Source organism: Sciurus vulgaris (assembly GCF_902686455.1).
Source record: "Sciurus vulgaris genome assembly, chromosome: 10".
NCBI classification, from domain to species: domain Eukaryota; kingdom Metazoa; phylum Chordata; class Mammalia; order Rodentia; family Sciuridae; genus Sciurus; species Sciurus vulgaris.
Window position 1 is genome coordinate 51382502 of NC_136470.1, and position 27433 is coordinate 51409934.

Genomic DNA, 27433 nt, shown 5'->3' on the forward strand with positions numbered 1-27433 from the left:
TTTGTATAAGTAGTTAGACACTTGCGAGTGTGTCCAACTAAGCCCCAGTGTAATTATGGTGGCAGGGACTAGCCTGCAATGGGTAGAATAGTGAATGGGTGGACAAAGGGGATCTTTTAAAGAAGACCATTCTTTCCAGAATCCATACTGTGAAAGGAAAAGGAGATATATCTGAGTTAGAGAAAAGCTTAGGCCATGGAAAAGTGCAAGGAAAGGAAAAAAAGTATTAATTAATGGACCTGGACCCCAGAGGAAACAGGGAAGATTAGATTAAGAGATTCCTGGACCTCTTAGTTGAAAATTTCAACAATTTAAGGCACATAAAGCAAGGAACACTATACACCCCATAGAAAGAATGACATATGTATATATTATTTAAAGATGTATTTGCTAAATATTTCTCTCTTTTTCTTCTTTTTTCTCTCTTTTTCCACATTTCAAATGATACAATTTTTAGTATAAATATAGGACAGTCTCCAATGTATATTGTGACCCTAAAAAATCCCAAATAGTATACTTAGTATGCTTTCAGGGCTGTGATGAATACCACGCAGATTGTATGCTCATATGAATGATGCGCCTCTGGAATTGTGCTTTTCATGGTTTCCAGGTGATAACCCCTGTGTCTCACACTTCCTTTGCTGGAGCAAGCTTTCCAAGATTCTCCTTATTTCTTTGTTCTGGTCAATATTCACAAGAGTATTCTTTTGATCATTTAGCTTCCCTCTTAGTATTTATTCAAGGACATTGCACCAATCAGACTGATGGGTCAGATTACTGCTCTGCTTGATAGCTATGTTTTTAAATTAAACACTAATAAAGTGGCCTGCTGATGACAATTTGGTTCTCTCTGTCACTTGTTCACAGGAAGAGAATGCACTGGCAATGCTGACTTGAGCGTTTCTGCCTTTCACAAATGAACGTATTGTCTTTCTGCTGTTTAGTATCAGTCTTTGAGAACTTGATTAATGAGAGCCCAACCTTCAGAGTCACTGTGGTAACACAATCATATTTCTTATCCTTTCCCTACAAACTAAAGGCCAGTTTCTAGACTGTGGTGAATTCATCAAGCTCGGTTTTACTTCATGCAGGCTCATTGTGAGCAGTAATCTGAACTTTTCCAGTTGATGTCCTTTTGTTTTATGGGCTATTTTCAGTTTAAATGAAAAGGTGTGATGGTCTCCATCTTCTCTGTTAAGAAAGGAAAAGTCATGTGCACGAGGGAGCATGGCACAGTGGTGGGGCGCGAACGTGTGGAATGGGGATGAGAACTGAATTGGGACATGAAGAGGACTGTGGAGACTTGTTAGCGATGCCACTGGGCTGACCCCATTGACCAAGGACTGCTGTTGTTTTTAAGTTGTACATCTTAGGAATCCCCTCATTTCTGGGCAATTAGGGACCACTGATCATTCAAGATGCAGCTGACCTTGGAGACTAAAAGTTAAGAGAAATACGAATTCGTAGGATTTGTTGATTTCTTCTGGAGAGTTTCTACAGCCGGGGAGTAGATCCAAAGATGAGTGGTTAGACTGTGTTATGGTTTGGATATGAGGTGGCCAAACTGAAGCCCACTCACAAGACAATATAAGAGTGTTCACAGATGAAATGATTGGGTTATAAGCTCTTGAACCTGATTTGCATTGATTAACTGATGTGGATTAACTGGGTGGAACTGTAGGCAGGTAGGGTGTGTCTGGAAGAAGTAGGTCTCTGGGTGTGGTGCATTTGGGTTTTATGATTTGTCTGGTGAGCAGCGCTTTCTCTCTCTGCTTCCTGGTTGTTATGTCCTGATCTGCTTTCCTCTGCCACATCCTTCTATCATAATATTCTGCTTTACCTCAGGGCAGAGCTATGGAGTCAGTTAACTGTGGGCTAAACCTCTGAAACCATAAGCCAAAATAAACTTTTCCTCCTCTACTTTGTTCTTGTTGGATCTTTTGGTCACAGTGATGAAAAGTTAACTAAAATATGTTGATCCCAGGTTCCAGGGAGGTTGTTGAGGAAAGATGATGTTGAGAGAGTTGAAATGATGTATGTAGGGAAGGGCAAGAGGTGAGGCCAGGTTGATCACATGTCTGGATGACACCTTGGTTCTGTATTTCCTGTGCTACAAAGGAAGGCAACATTGGCTGGAGAGCTGCAGATGTCCTAACCAGGTAATCTTGTTTCTCAATAAGCCAAAGTGTGGAATAGTGCTCTGATAAAAAAAATTTAGGCAGATAAGCGAAGGGGACCCTGGAGAGAAAGCACCAAATAGAAGCCCTTTAACATCTTTTAAGCTTTCATGGAATCATAGATTGTTGGGATTTGAAGAGATCTCAGCATTGTCTAATCATCTCCTTGATGTTGGGTAAGGTTAAAGTAGTGTGTCTGTTGTCAGTGCATATGTAAAGATTTGATAAGTTTCTCTACACTGTAATTGTGAGTATGACTGAAACAGTCACTGACTAAATGTTTTAATTTGGTTAAGAAGAAACAGAAACAACCACAGCACAAACTATTAGTCAAGTAATTGCTGGTGTCTTAACAATATTGCTCCAAATGTACCATTCTGAGGCACTCTAAAATACTATCAAATTGATGAAGGGTTAGATTGAGTCTATGTAGCTTAAGACTCATACCAATCATGGGGCTATGGGTAATGGAGTGATTAGTATTTCAGAGAACAAAGTCATTGGTTAATATTGAAAATTGTGATCCGTGTGTCTAAAGTAGCTTCTGGGTTGTTATTAAATGCAATTCACAGGCATTTGTGATGCGAATATGACTGAAGGCTAGTATTTAGATGGACTAGGACAGAAATCAGTAATCATGGTGGACTGTGTGGTTTGATCAGGTGTAGTAGGCAGAATAATGCCCCCTCCCACTCAAGATATCCATGTCCTTCCTTATCACCAGAACCTCTGTTACAAGATCATGATGAATGTGGTTGCTAATGATCTGACTCTAAATTAGAAAGATTATCCTGGATTACCTGGGTGTACTCTATGTAATCACAAGTCTCCTTAAAAGATGGAAAGTGTGGAGGAAAAGTCAGTGTCAAAGTGGTGCAGTGTGAGATAGCCATTGCTGGCTTTGACGATGGAATGCAGGAAGGTTCTAGAACCTGGGAAAACCAAGGAAATAGGTTGTCGTCTGCAGCCTCTAGAAGAAAGTCTGGTGTCCTCTCCACACCTTGTTTTTAACTCAGTGAGATGCATTTCAGACTTCTGTTCTCCAGAACAATTGTGAGATAAACCAGTTTGGGTTTTTTAGATCCACTAAGTCACGGTAATTTGTTACAACAGCAATAGGAAAATAATACAGCAAATAACATTAAGAGGTGAAGGCCAGTGGTGGAGGTAACATGGAGTGGCTGGCATTGTACCAATCTGGAGAGCCCAGCACCCAGCTCCTATCCAACTCTGCCCAGGGTTCTATGAGGGACTAAAGGCTTAGAGTTGCCAGATTTCTTAGTTTTTAAAAACAAGGTGAAAGTCTAGATTTTCGAGGTGAAAGTTCCTGTTCTAATTTAATCATTTCCACCTATTTCCAATAATGAAAACAAACTCTTACACGTGTATATGAAGAGGCATTTTTTGAGGATATTTATCACAGTATTGTTTGTGATCACAAAGAAATGTCTATCCAATATGGGTATAAGTAAATAAATGTAAACAAATGGAATAAAAATGCATAATTTATTCAAAACAATGAATTTTATGTGCTAGACATGTTAAGATGTAAAACAAACATGATACATAGCATGACACCTATTTGTTAGTATAAAAATACACCAATAAAGATATAATTTGGGTGACTTATATGTAAGAATAATGTTAAAAGGGTGAATTGGAATATATTAATTATATTAAAATGAATATGATAGGATTAAAGAGAGGAATGTGATCGAGGATGGTGGCTGAATAGAGGTTTAAAAGCCAGGATGAAAGGTAAGACAGTAAAAGGGGACATGTGCTTTGATTGACGACCATCATGTACCAGGAACTGAGGTGTCTCACCCAATTTTGATTGACCACTGTGTAGGTCAAAGCGGAGAACGCTGGAGGTCAAGTTAGAGCCATGGGTTTCTGCTGAGGATACAAAGAATAAGCAAGACACATATCCCCCCATCCCCTACAAAAGCTTTATGGAGAACTGGAGAAGGAATCTATACCAATGAGAAAGAATGAAAACAACCATCAACAGCATGTTTATTAAAATATAAAATGAACAACATTCATCCCTTCATTTATTTGTTTATTCAACCTTCACTGAGATATTTACTAAGTACCTGCTATGTTCCCTGGAGTTTGTTTGACCACAGTGAGCCTGTGTAGCATAGGATAGGGTTGTAAAAATACCAAGAGTTGTGTCTAACTTTGTTTTTAAATTCCACCCAGTCTCCACCCCAAGAATAGGTCATACTGGTGGCATGTCAGTTAGTCATCTGGAGCCAGGGATTCCTTGATGGTCTAAAGGACATTATTTCTGTTCTAACTTCACAAAGGACTGTTTGGGAAGCTCAATAGGAAGGCTCTTGTGACGTGTCCAGTGGATGGAAGATGACTTTAGTGGGCTTCACTTCCCCTTTTGACATGCCCCTCCTTCTTCCCTTGCCTTTTCTGCCAACCTGCAGCTGCCACTCTGTAGCCCGCCCTCACTCTGGTGCTGAAGTCATTACAGTGGGTGCCCAGGCTCTCCGTCCTCTTCTCCTTCCATCTGGATTAGCAAACCAGTCCTAAAACACATCCATTTTCAGTAAATCATAAATTCATAGCCGCTTAGAGTTGGAAGGGACTTCAACCTCTTCCTCAGTCTCGAGCACATCGTAGGGATCTCATGGGGCTCACCTGGGAGGTTTATTCTTTGCATCTGTTTCCACCAGTACCATTAAATTTTTCTAAATTGCCTATTGTGGTGAGGATGTGGTAATAGTTTCCCTTTGTTCCAGAAAATTCCTTCATTCATGTTTCACCAACCGATAACAGTATTCTCCTCCATAGACAGTGACAAAGATTCACTTGTGGGAAATAGTTTCCTGGAATAGAAGTATTCATGTTGTGATGTTTCCTAGAAAAGTTATTCCTGATAATAGGCCTCAGAATGTCTGCCTAATTCCCACTGATACACATCTGTTCCATAAACAGACTTTTCTTTGGAATCAGTGGGATTTTAGAACAACTCATCAAAGAAAATATGAAAATCAAGTTTGAGGGCAGATTTTCACTTTGGAGCCAAATCCCTCCATCAGAGTAATAAAACAATCCATATGTTGGGATTTATTAGTTCGTATTGACAATTTAAAAACATGAGGTTCTGATGAAATAAAACATCTACCTTAGAGTTATGAAGAGATGGCTCAGTTTCATCACTGGATTTCTTGAGTAATTTTGGTGTTAAAGCAATGCATGATTATAGGAGGATGTTAGCTATAAAACGAAGCTGTTTCCTGGAGGGAATACATTTTGCAATAACTCCCCATTCAACCAAGTTCTCGGCAAACCAAGAAAGAGTGGAATTCCTCGTATTTACTTTTTATTGTGTGAAAATTGCTATTGCATTGCAAGTGTTATGGATGTTTGGGAAAGAAGAATGGGGCATTATTAGAAACTTATCTCTGGGGCATAATTTAGCATTAGTAGTAGGAAATGGAAGAAATAGCTCCATCCTGAAAAAGCAATGTCTGAGAAATATTATCAGTAACATGCTACTAAAACCAAAGGCTGGACTGATTAGAAGCAGTGGGAGTTTGGCTACATAAAATCCACATTATTAGAACTCGCAGAAAGAGGGGAAAAAGGAAGTAGCTGTACTGTTAAGGTAGGCTGGACTGGCTGGTAAGGAACACATTCCAAGGAATCTATGAAAGAGACAGAGATGTTAATAAGCCCCTTGCCGAGTTGTTGCACATCAATTTAGTTTTATAAAGGACTCAGTTTGCTTTACACATTATAAATGTGACTCAGGGTCCTCTAGGGTATTCAGTTGGTGGTAAATGTTATGAAGAGAAAAACAGTCGATAAAGTTTTGACTCACAAATATAGAAAGTTGAAGGTAAAATGAGTATTTGAATCCAGGTTTTTTTGTTTTGTTTTGTTTTATTGAAATATTCTTATTGCCAAATGTGATTTTTGAAATACTTTCTGTACTAACCGAGAATTCACTTAACAAAACATTTCAATTATAGTCCTCTTGGCTCTCCTCTATTTGTAATGACAATATAAATTATTTTTATCTCACAACACTTAGAAGGAAAAAGAAATAAATCCAAATGATTATGTCAGTAAAACATTATTCAATTTTTAAGATCATACATTTTTGAATCTGGGTTAATGAAAAATATTTTTATTATTTAAATTAGTTTTTGTGAAATTGTTAAAAAGTAAATCATGCACATAATAAAACATTCAAAGAGTACCTAATTAATTTTAAATGGAAAGTAAAAATATCTTTTTCCCTGACTCCTGTTCTGATTTCAAAGACATTAACTATTAGCTTTCTTTCATATGCCTTTGGAAAATTTTAATGTTCTTTAAGGGGCTTTAACTGGGGGTATTCAAACTTTATTTAATCCCATATCCCTTTGATCATACAAATTGAATGATTGTAAGTACACTGAATTGTACCTTGCCTTTTTCAATGGCTAGATTGTCTTGGTCATCTTATCTTTGCAATTCAGTGCATTGAAACCTCTTTTTACATGGTGGCAGATTATTCTGTTTTGTGTCTTGACTATTATTATTTAACCAGTTCTCTACTGATAATTAAGTTGTTCCTCCTGCTGTGTGTGCACACAGGTGCACAAGTGTGTACTATTAAAAAACAAAAAAAAACTATGATTGATCTGCTTGAATCTGTCTTTGCATACTCATATAAATATAACTAGAAGAAAAATTCTTCCATGAAGGATTCCCTGTCATATATTTTGAAAATATTTTTCCTAATATGCTCTTTGCTTTTTGACATTGTAATAATTGTTTTGTTGAGTTCAAAATTTTTGTAGGTCAACATTGATCAGATTCTTCATTTAGGGCTCTAGGAGTTTGTGCAATGTTTAGAAAAGTTTTTCTCATGCTACATTCATAAAAATACTCATTTGCATTTCATTTTAGTTTTTTTATATTTTAATTTTATTTACATTTAAGTCTTTACTCCATCTAGAATGTATTTGTAGGTAAAAATGTTTTCTTCCAAAAGAATAGTCAGTTGTCTTAATTTGTTTGTTGAATAATTCATAATTTTTCTAATTAAGTAAAATTCCATGTTTATCAAAAATAAAATTCTGACGGATAATTAGCTTTATTTTTAGACTTCTGTCATTTGAATGTTTTCCTTTGCTAGCATCAAATAATTGCAGAAATAGTAGTCTTAAAGTATGCTACTATAGCAATATTCTAAGAGAACATGCTAGTTTTCTTATCTTTTCTTATACAGAATTTTCTTAGCTAAACAAGTGTGTTCATTTTTTTAGGTGATCTTGATCATCATTAAGAAACAATGCAGAAAATTCAGTAGGATTACATTGATTTCAAAGATTAACTTGGGGGAGAACTGACATCTTTACAATTTTCTTATAAATTTTGTGAAGTTCTTGTTTAATTTTCATCTTTTCCCTTTGTATGATTGCAAATATGGAATTTTACTCCACTAAATTTTGATTTTTTTTTTAGTATGTGAAAGTTAGATTGGCCTGCAGTATTTTTCTATGTGTGTGATTAGATTGGACTGCAATATAGTAGGTAGGCATTCAGAATGATCTCTACCTAGTTTTTATTTTTTGTAATATTATAGCTGTGTTATTTCTGTTATTTGTTTGCATTAAAAATTTGAAAATTCACCTTGTTTCCCGTGGTCTGGAAAACTTTAGCTTCAGAATGTTTTGTGAAGTTTTGATAAAATTTACACCACGTGGATAATCATCCAGTTTTCAAATGTATTTGCACACTGTGCCTCCTATAATTCAATCTTTTCTGTGTCTATATTCTATATTTTTATTTTGCTTTTCAAAAAAATTTGATTAGTTTAACAGTTTTAAAATGTGTCCCTTTTGATTTTGTGAGGAATCTGCTCTTAGATATATTTCTTCACTTAATTTGTCCTTTCTATTATTTTCTTCCTTCAACTATCCTAGCTTTTTTGATCTTTTTCTAATTTTTTGGTTAAGTTTTAATTTACTTTTAATTTTTCCTTACATGGTGATACATTTTAGACTGTGAGTGTTCTATTAGAATATTGCTGTAGTTTTGTTCTACAGGTTCTTGTGCGTAGATTGTTTATGATTTATTTATCAGATAGGCGATAATATAATATTTTGATTCAAATTCAGATAAATGGAATTTTGGTTTTATTTGCCTTTGTTTTTTGTTATGTAAGTGTTAGCTTTATTGTGTTAGACATTTTCTTTACTATTTACACTTTGGGTAAGTTATTGTGGTTTTCTCTGTGGTTTAGTATATGCTCAGTTTTTGTAAATGTTCCAAGAATTCTGGAAAAAAGAGACCTTCTCTTTTTTGGGAGTTATAAAATTTGGTTCAATCACTAATTCATTACTTGAGGGGCTGAGGGTTCCGCTCAGTGGTAGAATGCTTAGCTAGCATGCACAAGGCCCTGGGTTGGATCCTCAGCATTGCATTAAAAATAAAAGAAATAATCACTCTTTGAATGAGTTATTTATGAATGCATATTTGTTTATTTCAATTGTAAGTATTTTATGTGCCTGAATCCATTCTGGGTACCAGGGATGGTGAAATGAATAAGACAGGCGAAATCTCTGCTTTTGTGGAAATTTCATTCCAGCAAAGGAGAAAGAAAGTAATCAAGCAAATAAATACATGTAACTTTTCAATACTGAGTGCTTTGAAGAGAAATAAAGCAGGTCAGGAGCTGGGGAGTGGCTCACTTAGGGAGGTGAGTAAGGACTGTGATAGAGGGAGACTAACCAAGGCCCCTGGGCAGTGACATTTGAGCGGACACTAGAAGGAAGTCCTGAGAGAACAGCCTGCCTGGCAGAGGAGTGACGCCTGCAAAGGCACTCACTGGTGGAAAAACAGGGTCTCTGAGAAGAGGACTAGTTTGTCAACATGACCAGTATGGAGAAAGTGTGGAGGAAATGGCAGGAGCCGCCATAATAAGTTTGGAAAGCCATTGGAAAGTTTAGAACCAAAGATTGATGAAATCTTAGTCATCATGTTATCGATTGTCTGGTTTTTTTGTATTTGAGTATTGTGTGTATCGTTATTTATTATACTCTTGTCTACTTGATTTGTCAAAAGTGCAGGGGGTTGGGTTAAAAACTTGTACTGTGTGTGTATCTCCTTATTTCATGTCATGTTTCCTTTATGAGTTTCCATACTGTGTGTGTTAGGCATGAAACTTTCAAGCAGATGAGATCTTCATTGTGGATTTTATTTTACTTTTATTATTTCAAAGAGCTCTTGTTTTTCCTGGGTAATGATTTTTCCTTGAATTCCCCCATTATTTTAAGCATTGCAATGCAACACTTGCTTTATTTTCTGCTCATCCCCCTTTTCAAATACTCTTGACATATTTTTTTTTTCAATTTATCTGTCATAGAGTCAAATGGCTGGATTTAAAAGCCAATCTGCTTTTGTCTTTTGCTAAATGATCTGTTTTTGTTTTTGTTTTACATTTTATAATTAGAAAGAGTTATAGTTTCTGTTTACGTCTCTGGTGGTTACTGGTGTAAATTTGCACACATAATTTCTTGACTGTAGGTGGTTTATAGTGAATTCTCTCTCTGAAATTTGTAGAAATTGACACATTCACACTTCTCTATCACCTCACCTCTGAAAAATTGGCCTCCTTTAAAAATATTTACATTCTGTTCTATAATTCTAATTCTGTCGGTGATCTAGACACTTCCAGTTTCCTCATTCCACAGCTCCTTGCCTGAGCTTTTTATTTAAACCATATTTTGTTTTACTCAAATAGATTATTCAAAAATTTCAAGAAAGCCTCAAGAGTTGTTTTATATCTCTTATAGTCTTGCTTTTTCTGATAAGGTCTGTATATTGCTTTTATACTTAAATAAACATTAGCTTCATATACAAATGTGGGTTCCAATTTATTTCCCATAAAAATTTATAGACATGTTTCACAGAGTTAGAAAAAGTCTTCCTTTATTATATTTTCTTTAGCAATATTATATAACATTCTCTGTGTCTCTCATCTATCATTTTGTTTCTAGTCAAATGCATCTTTTTATCTTCTCATTTCTGTTCTCTCTGACTGTATTTTTAAAACTGCCTTCTAATTTTAGCTTCTTCTAATGTGGTTTTCATTTCTCTAATGATTGTATTTAACTTTTTGCTTCTATTTATCATCTGTCAATCTATCTTATTTCTGTTTTGGTTCCTTTGCCTTTGAGATTTTCTCCCAAGTTATCTTAATTTGGAACTCACTTCCTCTGAAATTTGCTTCCATACAGTTCTTCATAATGCCTCTTTGGATGATTAGCTTTCAACTCATTTTTACTTTTTATGGTCTCTTCTTTCTTCTTTCATAATCATACCTCAGTATAGACCTTATGTCAGTTCTTTTCCGACATTTGTTCATATTTGAGGGAGGCGTCCTAAGTCTGGTCTGTGTATTTGCCCAACAGTGGTGTGGGGAGGTGCTGTGGACTAAATGTTTTGTTCCCTTCAATTTCACAGGTTGAAACCTTACCCTCTGTGTGATGGTATTAAGAGGTAGGGTCTTCAGGAGATTTTTAGGATTAAATCAACTCATGAGGTTGAAGTCCTCATAAATGGGAAAGTGTCCCTATAAGTGTCCTGAAAGAGCTTGCTTCCGCTCCTGCCACATATGTGACAGGAATAGAACCCTCGCCAGACATGGAATCTTCTGACACTTTTGTCTTAGATTTACCAGACACCAGAACTATGAGAAATAAATGTGGTTTAAGCCAGCCAATCCGTGACTTTTTGTTATAGCAACTCAAGCTGAGTGAGGCAGGAGAGGTGAGAGGAGTGACCCAATCTTGTATTATAGTCTCAAAAGTTTTTCTAGCAAAAACTCTCTATCATCTTCCCTCTGAGGTGGGTATCACCTTAGTTTGTGTGTTCTTTTTTCTGAGGTTGGGCTGGTGGTCTTTTTGTGTTGTTGGGAGGGCTTGGATATCACAAATCCTCTGCTGCGCAGCCTGTGTGTGACCGCATCTCTGATTTCAGCCAGCAGTAGTAGTACTGCAGTTGGCACTTCTCTCCTCTGCTCTCTGCCCACCCCCTGCCCCCGTCTGCCTCCTCAGTTATGAGGCATTATTATTGTTTTGGGCTGTATCTTTCCTAGGTTAAGGACTGAATTTGTGGCTCATTCCCAGTTTCATTAAAGATGGTGTTTTCTTCACATTTTGTTTCTCTCAGTGTGCTTCTGGGAAGACTGGTAAGCAAAAAAACCATTTCCTCATCTACATTTAATTGGAAATCCCCACCCAAGTGGTTTATTGTTTCTGCAGTCTAAAGGAATCTCATTAAAAGTGATTTTACACATTCCTAGTGACTAGACGTTGTCATAAATATATCAAACCATAAATCCACTAGGGTTAATCGCCAAAGTCACTGAGAAGACTGGAAGGTGTCAGGTAGCAATTTTGCCATTCAAGATCATATTCCCAAAGTTTTCGTTATTGAAACATTAATTTATAAAATGGTGAGTTGGAATATATAAAAGATAAGTCTGGGATCAAACTGGCAAGTTGCAATTCCAGCCTAATTAGTTTCAACATTATTTAGTAGGGAACAAGGGAGCCATTTAAGTCTTTACTAGGGAAGCCATTTGATTAGAACTCTGTTTAAGAAAGATGGATAGGAGAGAGAAGAGAGGAAGGATAAACAAGAGGACACTGGTTAAGAGACTATCCCAGTCATTTGACTGCGAGGTAATTTCTTTGGTAGTTTGTATTTTATTTTCTTGCTATCTACTGAAGATTCACTAATCCTGTATTAAAAAGAGCAAAAAAGGAGAGAAATAATGCTTCTATTTTGGTAAGCTCTCCAGTGTAAATGACTTTTCTCTCAATGTTTCATTGCTTGCCATTACTACAATATTATAATTCTGATATGTACTCAAATATAGCTGATAAATACCTGAAATATTTGCAATGATACTTGTATTAATGATATATTTCTACTTGAGTATATGTCATTAGATATTACAGAAAGAAAACATTGTTTTACCCTCAAGTAGTTTGCATTTTAAAGTGTGATAGGAAGAATTGTAACTCCCCAAAATAGCTAAGTTTAATTTCCCGGAATCAGCCAATATGTTTCCAGATGTGGCAAAGGCACTTTCCAAATGTGAAAAGGTTAATGGCCTTGAGATGAGGATGACAAAGTCTTCTAAGAGTTGAGAACAGAAGAGGAACTGAGGAAGACTTCAAGTTGGAAGGGACATTAAATCTGAGCTTCTGAGATTGAACAGAATTTTAAGTAGAGATAGGGCATCAAATTCTAGCTAGGGGGAATCGGATCAACACAGGTCAAGTGTGCAAATCTGCACTGTATTGGGAAAGGTGGATAGCTCTGTAGCATGGGATATACAATTAGATTTATATTCTTAAACATTTATTTTTACTATTGAATATTTTATTGATCATAAATTTATAAGATATTCAGGATTCAAGGATATAGAGAAACATTGGTTGGAAGCAGACAGTGAGGAGACCAATGAGGCTTTCTAGAGGAAATAACGTCATCCATGTGAATAAACAAACCACATGTACCTGTGAAGTTTTGCATGTATTTTCATGGCATTTCTTTCTATGATTGAGTTCACATCTCTTACCACATGTAAAATGCAAGATAGATATGCTTAACATAAAAATTATACTTATAAGTAATTCAGTTAGCTTGGAAATGTTACTTCAATAACTGACAAATGAAGACAGTAAATCCCTTTCCTCCATACTGACAGGCATATGCCTGCTCTCTAGAGCTGCCTATTTCTCCTGATGGAACAGGAGGAGAGTCTCCTGCATTCCAGCTTCCTGTGTGTGATCCTACTCCTTAATCCTGTATTCCCATCCTAGGGATGGTTGTCCTTCCACTCCTCTGAGCTCCATGATCTCAGTCACTAGAATCTGCCTGACTCAGAGGTGGGCCCCTTGTACTTCAGGAATCTCAATAACTTGCCAGTTTCTCCAGAAGTAGTAGAACTAATTTCTTTTAATTGATTTTTGCTCTTTGCCTTTCTTCTGGCTAGCCGTCTCTTGTTCTTTCTCTTGTATCTGTCTTCCCTGGAACTCTTCCATGTTCAGTTAATCCACACATTCCTCTCTCTGACCAACTTCTCACATTTAACAGCCTCCTCTTTCTTTTTAGAAATACTGTGGAGGTGATAGGATTGATGCCTGGATTGGATGAGGATAGGAGGGAGTGAGAGGGAGAAAGGGAAGTTAAAGATGGTTAGGGTATTTCCAGCCTGTGTGCCTGAGAAAGTGCAGTTCATTAACAGTGTAAGGAGGAACTTGTCTGGAGATTCAGGGTTTGGGTTTTGGGCATGTTACCTATGAGGCTCTAAATAACTCATTCAAGTGGGCTATTTAACAGACACTTAGAAATGACATTCTGTGTCTGGCAAAGGCAATGAGTTTGTGGCACAATTTGCTGTTGAACGCATAGGATCATTTCAGAGGTGAAAACATGAGGAAAGTGAATTTGAGAGGATACATGGAGAAGGAAAGAGGACCAAAGAAAGAAAAAGCTCAGTGGAATTGTTAGGATTAGGTTTGAGGGTGTTCCCTAAACATTCATGTGTAGAAAGCTTGGTCCCCAGTGTGGCACTGTGAGAAGTGGTGGAACCTATAAAAGATGGGCCTGATGAAAGGTGGATTGGTCACTGGGGATACTGCCCCTGGAAGGATTAATGTAGTTCTTTCAGGGATACTGGCTAGTTCCCAAGGGAACCAACTGTAAAACTGAGTAAGTCTGAATCTGAATCTCTCTTACTTCCTCTCTTGCCATATAACTACTCTTTCCCTTTTGCACACACTCCTACCATGATGCCATCAACCATATTGTGATGTAGCCATAATGTCCTCATTAGAAGCCAAACAGAAGGGCTCTTTGATCTTAGACTTCTGGTGCCCAAAACTGTGAGACACATACATTTTTTTCTTTTTAAAGTATTCATACTCATGTATTTTGTTACAGCAACATAAAATGGACTAATGTAATTATCTATGACAATCTTCCTTTCCTTGTATTGGCAAAAAGTCTAGTTGATTCATATAGGTTGTCCTCATCAGAAAAGAGTGATTCATTTTCTCTTGGACACACTGCCTTTCCTATTGGCCTGGTCTATGGTGATTTGACTAACTTATTCTGTAGTGCTCTATATCACTCAGATTTGGTTCACCTACTTGAACCACTCTAAGATAATTAGAACTCTGGCAATAAAATAATACATCTTTGGGGTGATACAGAGATCAATGGGAGTGGGAAGGAAGGGTAATTGGGACTCCTGGCACAAGCACACAATATTTGCTCTCTACATCCTGCCATTGTGCCACTAGAATTAAAAATTCCAAGCCTGAGCTGCATATCCATATCCTGATTACACATGCTGTCTTCACATCACAGCAAAGTTTCTCTACATTAACCCAGAGAGGGAAGGGAGAGAGGGGAAACCCAAGTGCTATTTTTTTCCCCCTCCTGAGTTTATGGGAACGAGCAGTAATGAAAGTGTCATCTTTGTGAATGAAAAAATTGATCTGCACCCATATTGGTATGCCTGGGGAATGCTCCAATGCTCCCAAATAGCTTCTGCTCTGATATATTTCTTCTTAGTATTGGCTATCTCAGCTGTACCAATATGAAAAGCTTTTAATTTAGGAAAATTTATGCTGGGAGCTTTTTGGAAACTGGAGCTTTGTGGGGGTTCTTCCCTCCTCTCATTGTAATTCTCATGAGAATTTCTCCCCTGCAAAGTTATGTGGCTCTCCATCTGGCCATATCCATAAGACACCCTTCTCACAGAACTTTGACAAAATGCATCAGCTTCCTTGGAATTAGATTAGCATCTCAATCTGAGAGCTTTCTGGCTCTTCCTGCTGACAGGAGATGAAAGCCTCATAAATAAAAATGCTGCTTTGTTTGCGTCTATGTTGTAATGTACCCTGTGGAAAAGGAAGACAATTAGGTCTAAATATTTTTTTGTTCAGTGTTACAGATATTCCCTTCTCTCATGGCTTGACACTAACCCCTTCTCTTTCAGAGGTGTCTACTATGCAGATTGTATAAGAGCACAGCAAAATTAAATATCACCCTTCCAACTAGCGTTGGCTCCTTCTACCTACTCCAAAAATCTCAGTAAAGGATGTGTGTTCTTTGTGCTTCATTATCAATTACCATCATGCCAGATAAAGAAACAATGAATTATTTTTTCTTCTCAGAATTCTGTGTCCAAAAGTGGTCAACAGTAATTGACAGTCCTTTCTGCATAAAATATCATAATAAAGTTTACATATATTAGACTGGAAGTAGATATTCAAACACACGTTTTCACTTAGTGTAGGTTAATAATTTGTGGGTCAAATAGAGGCTCATGAGGTAATTCTGGAACACAAGGTTCAAAGATAGATCCAGGTAATTTGAGGTTTAGCTGAATAAAGCAATGAGACTCAATATGATTTTAATATAATTTTATTTTTGTATTAAAATGATCTTGAGGCTAGCAAATTTCTTGTTTTATTATTAATATAATGGTGATGTTATTGGTCATAACAAGTTATGCTATTTAAGGATAAATTGGTTAGGATCTGGAAGATGCCTATGGCTATAAAAGTGGTATCTCTGAGATCAAAACTGAAGAGTTTAGGAGGAGAGACAGAGAGAGAGAGAATACAAAAACAGAAGCATAAAGGACATCACAAAGAAGACTAGAAAGTTTTGACTGAGTGTAGGTCTTTGATACCTTAGAAAAATAGTAGTTAGAGAATGAGGATGAACACAACCTAGTGATAATCAGAATTATTAAGGCAGAAGTTGATGGAGAATACATGGAAAAGGCATTAGAAGTTATTTGAGCACTGAAGCATTTTCAAGTTCCCCAACCTGAGACGATATGGAACTACAAAGTTTTTTAAAACATTTTTTTATTATTATTTTTTTCACAGACTGCATTTTGATTCATTGTACACAAAAGGGGTACAACTTTTCATTTCTATGGTTGTACACAATGTATGTGTAATCATACATGTATATAGGGTAATGATGTCTGTCTTATTCCACCATCTTTCATACCCCTGCCCCCTTCCCCTCTCATTTCTAAATTTCCTTCATTCTTCTCTTACCCCTCTCCCCCATTATGTATCATCATCCACCTATCAGGGAAATAGGGCTTTGGTTTTTGGGGATGGGCTTATTTCACTTAGCATGATATTCTCCAATTCCATTCATTTACCTGCAAATGCCATCATTCTTCTTTATGGCTGAATAATAGTCCACTGTGCATATATACCACAATTTCTTTATGCATTTATCTGTTGAAGGGCATCTAGGTTAAGAGTTTTAAATGTGATATTTTCCTCATTCACATTCTCAAGAATGATGTCTCTTCCAATCTACTTTTTCAAACTCCTATTTGTCTTTTCTTTGAAAAAAGTTTTAAACCACATTTTAGCAAGAAATAGTTTAAAAATTTTGGTGCCAAGTTTTTTGAGAAGTTTGCAATGAGTTACATTTCTGTATGAAGACTGTAAAAGTTGAAGACTGTATCAGGGAAGAACTATTCCTTAAGAAGGCATTTTAACTAAAGAAAGAAATAGAGGAAGACCTTATAAGATGGAAATACCTCCTATGTTCTTGGTTAGGCAGAATTAATATCAAAATGGCCATGCTATCAAAAGTTTCAATGCAATTCCCATCAAAATTCCAATGACGTTCCTTATAGAAGGAGAAAAAGTAATAATGAGATTCATCAGGCAAAATAAGAGTCCCAGAATAGTCAAAGAAATCCTCAACAAGAAAAGCAAAGCAAAAAAAAGCAAAAAAAAAAAAAAAAAGCAAAGCAGGAGACATCACAGACCCACAACTTAAATTATACTACAGAGCTATAGTACCAAAAATGGCACAGTATTGGCATTAAAACAGGCAAGAAGATCAATGGAAGACATAGAGAAAAATCCACAAAAATGGAGTTATCTTATGTTAGACAAAGGCACCATAAGTATACATTGAAGAAAAGATACCCTCTTCAACAAATGGTGCTGGGAAAACTGGAAATTTATATGTAGTAGAATGAAATTAAACCCTTATCTCTCACCCTGCACAAAACTCAACTCAAACTGGACCAAAGACCTAGGAATTAGACCAGAAACCCTGCACATACTAGAAGAAAATCCAATATATTGGCTCAGGAACTGACTTCCTTAACAATATTCCTAAAGCACAAGACGTAAAATCAAGAATCAATAAAAAACTTCTTCACAGCAAAGGAAACAATCAAGAACGTGAAGAGAGAGCCCACAGAATGGGAGAAAATCTTTGCCAACTGCACCTCAGGTATGGTGTTAATTTCCAGGATATATAAAGAACACAAAATAGTTAACACCAAATAAAAAAAAAAGTAACCCAATCATAAATGGGCAAAGGAACTGAACATACACTTCTCAGAAGAAGAAATACGAATGGTCACCAAATATGAAAAAAAAGTTCAACATCTCCAGAAATTAGAGAAATGCAAATTAAAACTACATTGGCATTCTATCACTCCTATCAAAATGGCAATTATCAAGAATACAAGTAAAAATAAACATTGGAAAGGACATGGGAAAAAGGTACACTCACACATTGCTGGTGGAACTGCAAATTGTTGCAACCACTCTGGAAAGCAATATGGAGATTCCTCAAAAAAACTAGGAATGGAACTATGATTTGACCAAACTATTCCACTCCTTGTTATATATCCAAAAGATTTAAAATCAGCATACTTCAGTAATGCAGCCCCATCAATGTTTATAGCAGCACAATTCACAATATCTAAACTATGGAATCAACCTAGATGCCCTTCAACAGATGACTGGATAAAGAAAATGTGGTATATATACATAATGGAATATTACTCAGCCAAAAATAAGAATGACCTTATGACATTTGCAAGTACATGAATGGACTGGGAGACTATCATGCTAAGTGTAATAAGCCAGTCCCCCAAAACCTAAAAGTTTAACGTTTTTATGGATATGTGGAAGCTAACCCACTACAAGTGGGGAGAGGGGGAAGAATATATATTTAGTAGATAAGACAAAGGGGAATGAAGGGAAGGGAGGGAGGATAGGAAAAGGAAAGACAATGGAATGGATCCAAAATAATTTACCAGGTACTTATATGAACACACATAGTGAATTCCACCATCATGCACATCCATAAGAACATAAGAATGGGGTCCTAACTAGAATAAGATATATTTCATGCTTGTACAATTATATCAAAAAGAATTCTACTATCATGTGAAACTAAAGAGAAGCAATTAAAAAACACTAGCAATGGCTTTCTAGTGCACTCAAATCAAAAAACATTCTCTATGATCTGGACTCTGGAAGCTCTGTGATCTTAGTGTGTATTACCGTGTTTTTTCTTACTCTTCTTTAATCAACATTACCTCTTTGTGGCTCTTTGAGTAAGCCAAGTACATTCCTTGCTCAAGAAATCTGTACTTCTTCATAATTTATAGATTTGCTGCTTCCACAAATATTCACATGATCTCCTCTGTTACCATCTCTATTTTTCCTTTAAAGATCAGTTTCTCAATGAGGCCTTCCTTGAACTCCTACCTAAAACAGCATTCCCTCAGCACTGCTGGAACCTGCACTTTTGCATAATTTCCCTTGACGTACTTCATTATGATCTGACAGCAATTATGTTGCTCAGTTTTGCTTATTGCCACCTCTCCTTAGCCTAAAATGTAAGCTACATGAGGGCAGAGAGATAATTTGGTCTGTTTGTTCACTACCGTATTCATATGTTGAGAACAGATTATGATCCAAAATTCGTACTCAACACGTTGAATGAATAAATAAGCAATGCATGTAAATAAAAGGAAGCTGGTTAAAACTGCAGCCCATCTTTGATCAACAATTTATGCCTGAGTTATACTATTGATAGAAAAATCAAGAATTTTACATTTTCTTAAAATTCTATCTTCAATTTCAGGAAACTGTCGGTCTCATCATGTTTTTATTATGGGAAGAAATCCCAATTGTGACAGAAAAAAAAACCCCAAAAAAACAAAAAACAAAACAAAAAAAACCAACAAAAGACAGGAGCCATATGGAACTTTATCCATTTGCTGCCAAGAAATTGTCTTCTGTTCTAAAAGCCAGAGAGGTAGAAGATACATAGAAGAATTTAAATCTTATATACAATGATGCATTTGATTGAGTGGCACTGATTGGAATGATGGAGTAAGAATTTTGTTTGTAGAATTTATTTAAATGTTCCGGATTGTGAATTAAATTATCTTAAGTGCATTTTTCTGATCAGAGGATTTTTAAAATTTACTTTTGTCTAGATTTAGTTTTCCCTTCATGAGCATATCTCAAGTTGGTCCTTTAAGTGTTGGTTTTTCACAGGCTGTGTGTTCCTGTGTGGACGGTTAGTTTACATTGGAGAAAGCAAAATTGATTTTATATTTTATAAGAAATTTAAAATGTATGAAATTGTGAGTAGATAATCAGTTTTAATAAGTTACATTGGTCTGAAATCACAGAATGAAACTGAACATTAGAATCAAATCTAAGAATCTTGCTAAGTTTAAAATTCCAACTCTGATATGAAAATTTTGGATCAAAGACTAGAAGAGCAAATGGGGGTAATAGCTTCATGTGAGCTGATGGTGCTCATGGTGCCATAAGGCTGAGGAGGGAGGAAACTTTGGGCAGGTGCTCGGTTTGAGCTCTGAGGAAGATGCATTTTCTCTTGTTAGACAATTGAGGTTGAAAAGAACAGACTGAACCACTCACTGCCTTTCTCAGAAACGGAAGTGATGGTGGTCCAACCTACTTCCTAGGTTTGCTTGTTAACTTGTGGCGGTTGTGCGTTCGCTTCATTGAGGTATTAATAAACCTCCAGGAAAGTATGCTGTTATAGTGATAGAGCTCTGGCATGGATTGGAGACTGCTTTACGAAGGGAGCAAAGGCCCAGGGGGAAGTGAGAGAAAGTCTTCACCTGGGTGGGAAGTGTGGGCTTTCAAGAAACAGAACTAGATGACCTATATTCAGAGGATATAGTGCAGAGGAAAAATAAACATAACTAAGGGTAATATCAGGGTGGCCTGGATATTGTGTTTGGAATCTCAGATTCTCTGTTGTCACCTGGTTGTAGCCTTCTCTGCTCCTGTAGCACCTCCTGTTGTCACAGGGACCATTTTGGTCTTCAAGAACATATCAGTGATTTCGATGGCACTTTCTTCTCTAGTAGTCCTTATCTTCCTGCTGTCATCAAACAGATTTAGAACCTGCACTCTTCCCATCTGTCTTGTAATGAACTCTTCCTTTACAGTATAATAAAGGGTTTTAGTTTGTTTCTTATAAAGTCTTTTGTGTTAAAACTCCTCAATTTAGCTGTTTCCTTCAGTTTTTCAGAGTCAGGGTTAGGTAGTTTGACGTAGATAGCTTGAGAAATATTGTATAATTCAGCACCCCAAATTATGTCTAGCATCATGCATTTGAAAATGACACCAAATGGTATGGAGCACCTAGATGTTCTCTTGTCTTAAGATTGTTCCAGGTTTATCAAGTGAGAACTTTCAGGAATGAATGTGAGACAGCTTAAATCTCCCTGTCGCCCGAGGGCAGACTTTCCACTATAACAAAGGAAAAAAGAAATGATCAAAGAATTGAAGGTTAGGTGTGCTGTGCTGATTTTTTTTTTTTTTTTTTTTTTTTTTGTTCTGAATGTAATCCTTTTTTTTTCTCCCTTTTCCCCAGTTAATGGGTATATGAATGAATGTGTGTGTGTCTGTGTGTGGGCGACTCACACATCCCAATGTAGATAGAAATGAATGTTGGTGAGATTTTGTTTTTCGTACATAACACCACATCAAAGAAAAGAAACACTCTTTAACTATTGACTGACTTTCACCACTTATTATGTGAGAAAGGAAATGTCAGTGACTTAAAAGAAATTCTAAGATCAATGTGTTTGAGCTTTTCTGATTTTAAGATTCTTTACAAAAACTTGTCAAAAAGATTATGCAATGGAAACAAGTAGGCAGAAACTTCTCAGGGTACTGGGGGAATTTCTTTGTTTTCTCTGAGTGTAAGAGAAAGAAGTGGAATCTTTTTCTAAGTTTTTAAGTTTTTTTATTCATTGTACACAAATGGGGTACAACTTCTCATTCCTCTGGTTGTGCACGTTGTAGATTCACACCATCGGTGTAATCGTACATGTACATAAGGTAATGATGTCTGTTTTATTCCATCTTTCCTTCCCCCGCCCCCTCCCACCCCTCATTTCCAAAAATATGGAACCCTTCACGAATTTGCGTGTCATCCTTGCACAGGGTCCATGCTAATCTTCTCTGTATCGTTCCAGTTTTAGTATATGTGCTGCTGAAGTGAGCACAGAAGTGGAATCTTATTCCTGGGAGAACTCTAGCTGCTGATCAGTGTACATGTTAGCTATGTGAAGTTATGGTGTTTTTAAGAACCCTTCTTCTGTCTTACACAGAGAAAAAAACTGCAGTAGCCCACGTATTCACCAGTGAAATAATTGGTGAGGCAAAGGTGGTAAATGAACCAATTGTCGGGATAGTTCAGACCTAAATAGACTTTCTGCTGAGGTGACCTAAAGTTGCCCTAATTCTTTCTTTGTTCCAGGTGTATAGATCTGGTCTTAGAAATGTGGTGGGAGGTTAACATGTCAGGCTGTGACATTATTCTGTCCCTGGAATAATCACGGATGCTTTAGAAAATCAATTTACCCTGTCCAGTGGGATGTGATGAAAGCACAGGATCATTGTCTATAGGGGAAAAGTTCCTCTGAAGATGGACGCGGCTTCATTTCTGTTTCATTAGCTCTTGCTGCAGAGATGATGGATAAACTTAGTTATTTGCTGCTTTTCTTATTAAGGGTTTTATCCATTTCTTTTCAATGTAGAAGGATATGGGAACCTGAACGTGATTGCTGAGATTTGTCATTTTCAGTAGCTTAGGGATTGCCCTGAAATAAACTAGCAGCATCTGCTTTCAACACTCATGTCTATAAAACCACAACTGAGAGGGAAATGTGCGAACCTCAGACCCCTGACACTGCTACATTTAAAAATAATTGTTGCTATGAATGCTGAAATATTTTCCTCCCAGCCACTGGATGTGTGTGTGTGTGCGTGTGTGTGTGTGTATTTACTCAGGCATAATTCTCCTGCTCAAGAATTCAAAATGCAAGAATCTTGTATTTGAACTTCTGCCTTTTCATTAGGTTAATGCATAGAGTTGTTAGTTGTTTTAAAACAATCTGCAAATTGTGTCTATGTGATTGGTGCAAAATGAAAAATCTAGCCAAATACCCTGTTAACACACACATGCACAGTTACCAGAAATTAGAGCATATGTACTTTCAATTTTTGCATACGAAATATTTGTACTTTAAGGCAATTTTAAGAAAAAAATGATTTTTGTCTCTATTTGCCATTCTAAATCTGCCTCAAAAAACTGACTTTTAAAAGATGTGATGCAAAAAGAAAGAAAATGAAATAAAATGGCATGAAATGCAAAACTACCCAGCCTTTCTCTTTCTGTGAGTAAACATCATCCGTGGAGGAAGGGACCCTGGAGAGTCTCAGGAGGCCAGTTCTGTGGGATGGGGGTGATGCCACTTAATCTGCCTTGGCCTTCATTTCCTCACCTACAAAATTAGGGCGATAGAGAGATCACCTCTACTGTCCCCTGTCCCCCTTGCAGCTCTGAACACTGCACTTTGCTTTCCTCCACTCTGCACACCCCACTCTCTAACATTCCCTTGGGAATGATCCTTGTAGCATCATTTTCAAATAGTATTCAGGAGAGAGAAAACTCTGAGGCAGTAGGTCCAGCATTTTCACATTTTAAGGCTCAACTGAGAAGAAAAAGAGTTCATCCAGGGAAGAGTATAAATTCCACTTGACAAAATCTAAGCAATTTCCACACACCTCCATTAGGGAAGGGGTTGACATTAAAAGAGACTTTCCCATCTTTAATGGCTGTGGCTGAGCGTCTTGATTGTACACTATTTTGACTTGCACTTCATAGTTCCCTCAATGTCTCCATCGATGTCCATGGGAGGCTCTCTAATACAGCATCTGCGCCATCTGTTTCAAATATTATTTCAGCCCTCGCTGTTTTGGGATAAATTTCATAAAGTGTATTGCATACACACACATTTAATTGAACAAACGAGAAGCCTTTCCAGTTTAAAAAAGCTTCCTAAATGACAAGAAGTGTCCAATTTCCATTCAAATGGTTACTCCGGGGCTTTCAAATGTGTGAATTCATCTAACAGAGGCTGGTGGTGTATTCTGAGGCAGATGGCTTGATTCTGCGAAGAAAAAAAATTAAGTGGATTTTACTATCAATCTTATTTTTTTTTGGCAGAAGACTGACATAATAAAGATGTGTGTATTACTGAGAATGCTTTTTAATAATGATTCTACCTTATGTTTTCCCTCAAGAATATGGTTAACTGACTAGGAAAATCTATTTAGAGATTTTATGTTTATCCATAATGATCAGTTTAGGGGGAAAAAACAACAACAACAAAAAAAAAGAGGCCCACTAACAGAATTGCTGAAATACAAAAGGAAAATAATGCTCTGCAACTTTCTAAAGGAATCTAAGAGGACAGGATTGCTAGAGTTTATCTGATGGTTTTCCTGCTAAATTGAAGGTTTCTGAGAAGAGGGGAAGGGTTTTCATGTCTTATGTGGATGTCTTTAGAGAAATGTCTTCTGTAGGCATTATAGATGTTGTCCAAGACACTTTCTATATTTAATACTAGCAGTTTTAAATGTGAATAACTGGAATTATTCTCAGTTACTATTGCTTTGCAGTCCCAAAGTCAGACTTAGGTTGGCACAAGCCAAAGTTTTGTCAGAAGTGCTGGGTCTTAAGCATTCTTTCTTCCCCCATTTATAGTTCTCTGAATGGACTGAACTTTTGGTTAGTTCCTGGTTAGATAAAACAAAGCATATGCCTCATTCCTCTTGAAACTGATTATTCAGGAATGAGGCCTAAACCAATCAGCCCACCACTTCCTTTGGCACTAATTACTGGTTTAAGGATGAGCCTATGAGCTAAGTTTGCCCAGTTAGTATAAATGAAAGAGCATTTCATTGAAAACAGGGGTGGGTGCTTTCTGCAATCTGGTGAACCTGGACAAGGAAACAGCCTTTATTGTTCTTGACCACTTCTTGGAAACTTAAGGAGAATGATCTTTTGAATGAAGTGAAAAGTGTGGGTAATGAGATGGAGAGTAGAATGACACCATCATTGAGCCATCACTGGCCAGCAGTCTGTCATGCCACTTATTTCTCCTCAAGCCGTCAGCTCATGCTATTTTGAGTCAGATATTATGATAACTTGCTGCTGAAAGTTTCCTAAAAGAAACACTCAAGGATGTGGCTTAGGGTGAGGCAGCTCTAGGCTCAGAAGTGTGTCATGAGACCTCTCAATCAAATGTGGTGGTCCTATTTCCCTTTTCTGACATGCCATCTTGATTTTTTTTTTTTTTTTTTTTTTTAAGAAGTAAGTCTTTATTTCTTTATTTTGCATACAAAGCTGACGAGTTGTTGCTTTTTGGTGATCAGCCGAAGAGACCAAATCCCATATCCTCATCTGATTCTTCCAACTCTTCCTTGGTTTCAACTTTGGCTGGGGCCGCAGCAGCAGGAGCAGCAGTAGTAGCAGCAGCCACTGGGGCAGCAGCCACAAATGCAGATGGATCAGCCAAGAAGGCCTTGACTTTCTCAGCAAGTGGGAAGACAAAGCCAGGACCCTCTTGTGCCCATTGATGATAGAATGGGGCACTGACACAATAGTTGATAACCAATCTGCAGACAAACACTAGCAACATTACGGACACCCTCCAGGACATGAGAATACAGTCTCCTCTGTGAGGTCAAGCACTTCAGGGTTGTAGATACTGCCATTGTCAAACACCTGCTGAATAATCAGCCCAAAGAAAAAGGGGGAGATGTTCAGCATGTTCAGCAAGGTGACTTCGCTGGCTCCCACCTTATCTCCAGTCTTTATCAGTTGCACATCACTCAGGATTTCCATGGTGCCCCTGGAGATTTTAGTGGTAATGCCTAAAGCCTGGAAGAAGGAAGTCTTCTTGGGCCCCAGACCAGTATTCTGAGCCGGTACAGTGACTTCACATGGTGCAATGACACCAGCACGGACAGCAGTTTGGACCTTGTTGGCCAGCAGCATGTCCCTGATCTCAGTGAGGTCCTCCTTGGTGAACACAAAGCCCACATTCCCCCTGATATGAGGCAACAGTTTCTCCAGAGTCAGGTCATTTTCCAGATGCCCTTGAATGGCCTTGTGCATCCTGATGTTCTTGCCCATCATCACCACAACCTTCCCTCGGAGGGACGTATGGATTTGCTGCATCTGCTTGGAGCCCACATTGACTGCTTCCACAATGAAGCATTTTGGATAGTCATCCAAAAGTTGGATGATATTAAGGAAGTAGTTGGACTTCCAGGTTGCCCTGTCTTCCCTGGGCGTCACAGTGGTGTGTCAGGGATTGCCACTCAGGGTCTAAAGACGATGTCACTCTCACGAGGACGCCTGGCGAGAGAAGGGCCCGCCATCTTGATTTTTATATGCAGGGAGGGCATTGGCTAGTGGAAAATAATGCTACAAATAATTATTTAGCTGTGGTGAGCATTTGGACTTCCTATGTAGCTGGTGATTCTGTGTATTCTGCAAATTGACTGAAGGTGGCTATATCTTCACTAAGCCAGTGGTTCTTAAAGTATTGTTCCCTGATATCCTGACTTCTGGTTTCCTCTTTGACATAGTCAAAGAAAGAGAAATAGTCTGTTCAGTCCTCACAAAAAGAACAAACAAACAAACAACCAGAAAAAATCAACAGCTCTTCCTAGAGTGCTCACACCCTTGATACCTCTCACCTCTTGGTGCCTCCTGTTCTGTGGAGATAAATGTCTCCCCAAGAAGAATCATAGTTTGCTACTACTTGCGGAAGTCTAATTTCACACTGGAAAAACTGAAGTCTGGAAAGTGGTAGCAATTTGCTTCATTCATTTATTTTTTCAAAAATTACTTATTGGGCACCTACCATGCGCTGGATGTTGTTGAGTAATAGAAGAAACAGGATTAAAGGAATCTGTAACTACTATGCCAGGCCTCTTTTCACTATCCTGCTTTTAAAAAGATATTTGAATAAAAACAATAAAAGAGAAACTAAATCAAGGCTAAGCAATAAAAGTAAAAATAAATGGGAAAAGAAACAAAAAGAAAAAATAGAGAAAAGGTCTTTGGGAGCTAAGTGACTTCAGAGTTGAGAGGCATACACATTTACTTTTCTGTTCCCAAGGTTTTATTAGGATGAAAAATAAAGAAACACTGAAGCAACACTAGGACATCAGAAGAGAAGAACCAGCAGAAGCAACAAATTTCTGGGAGATACAAAGCAGACAGGGTTGGATTATTGGACTAACCAAATGGAAATGATAAACACAGTTAATACAAATCAGAGAGGGCAATATTGGAGGAAAAAGGAAATTTGTATGTCTTTTTGTGTTTGAAATAGAGTTTTGCAAAAACTCTCATCATAATAATTAGGATCTAATGGCAGGAGTCATTTCTGGGATGTTTTATAGGAAGACTAATGAAATTAGGGCATTCCACGCATCTGGAAAATGCATTCCTACCCAGCTCCAAAAGAAATGGCAGTAACAGTTTGAGATGCAGTAAAGAAGAGGAGAGACTCCCTGGGGACAGGCAAAGGACATACACTTATTTATTTACTTATTTATTTTTATTTTTTGCTGTACTGGGGATCGAACTCAGGGCCTTGTGCTTGCGAGGCAAGCACTCTACCAGCTGAGCTATCTCTCCAGCCCTATTTATTTATTTTTTCTTTCCACATTTTTTATTGGTTCATTATAGTTTCACATAATGATGGGATTTGTTTTTACATATTAGTACATGCACATAACAGAACAATGCAATATCACTCCCAGCACTTCCCCTTTCTTTCCGCCTCCCACAGTGGTCCCTTTCCTCTACTTATCTCCCTTTGATCTTCTTGATATCCCCTTTGCCCACCTTTCTTATCCTTTCCTCTCTAACTTTCACACATGAGAGAAAACATAGATCCTTGACCTTCTGATTTTGATTAATTTGCTTAACATAATGGTCTTTTTAGTTCCATTTTCCTGCAAATGGCATAATTTCATTTTTCTTTATGACTGAATAAAACTCCA

At 37.3% G+C, this 27433-nt stretch overlaps 1 pseudogene across 1 annotated transcript; it reads right to left on the minus strand.

Moving 5' to 3' along the window:
* Positions 1-24718: 24718 nt before the first annotated feature.
* Positions 24719-25771, minus strand: LOC306670827 (large ribosomal subunit protein uL10-like; annotated as a pseudogene). Its single transcript has one exon. The product of its transcript is annotated as a large ribosomal subunit protein uL10-like (transcript).
* Positions 25772-27433: the final 1662 nt, after the last annotated feature.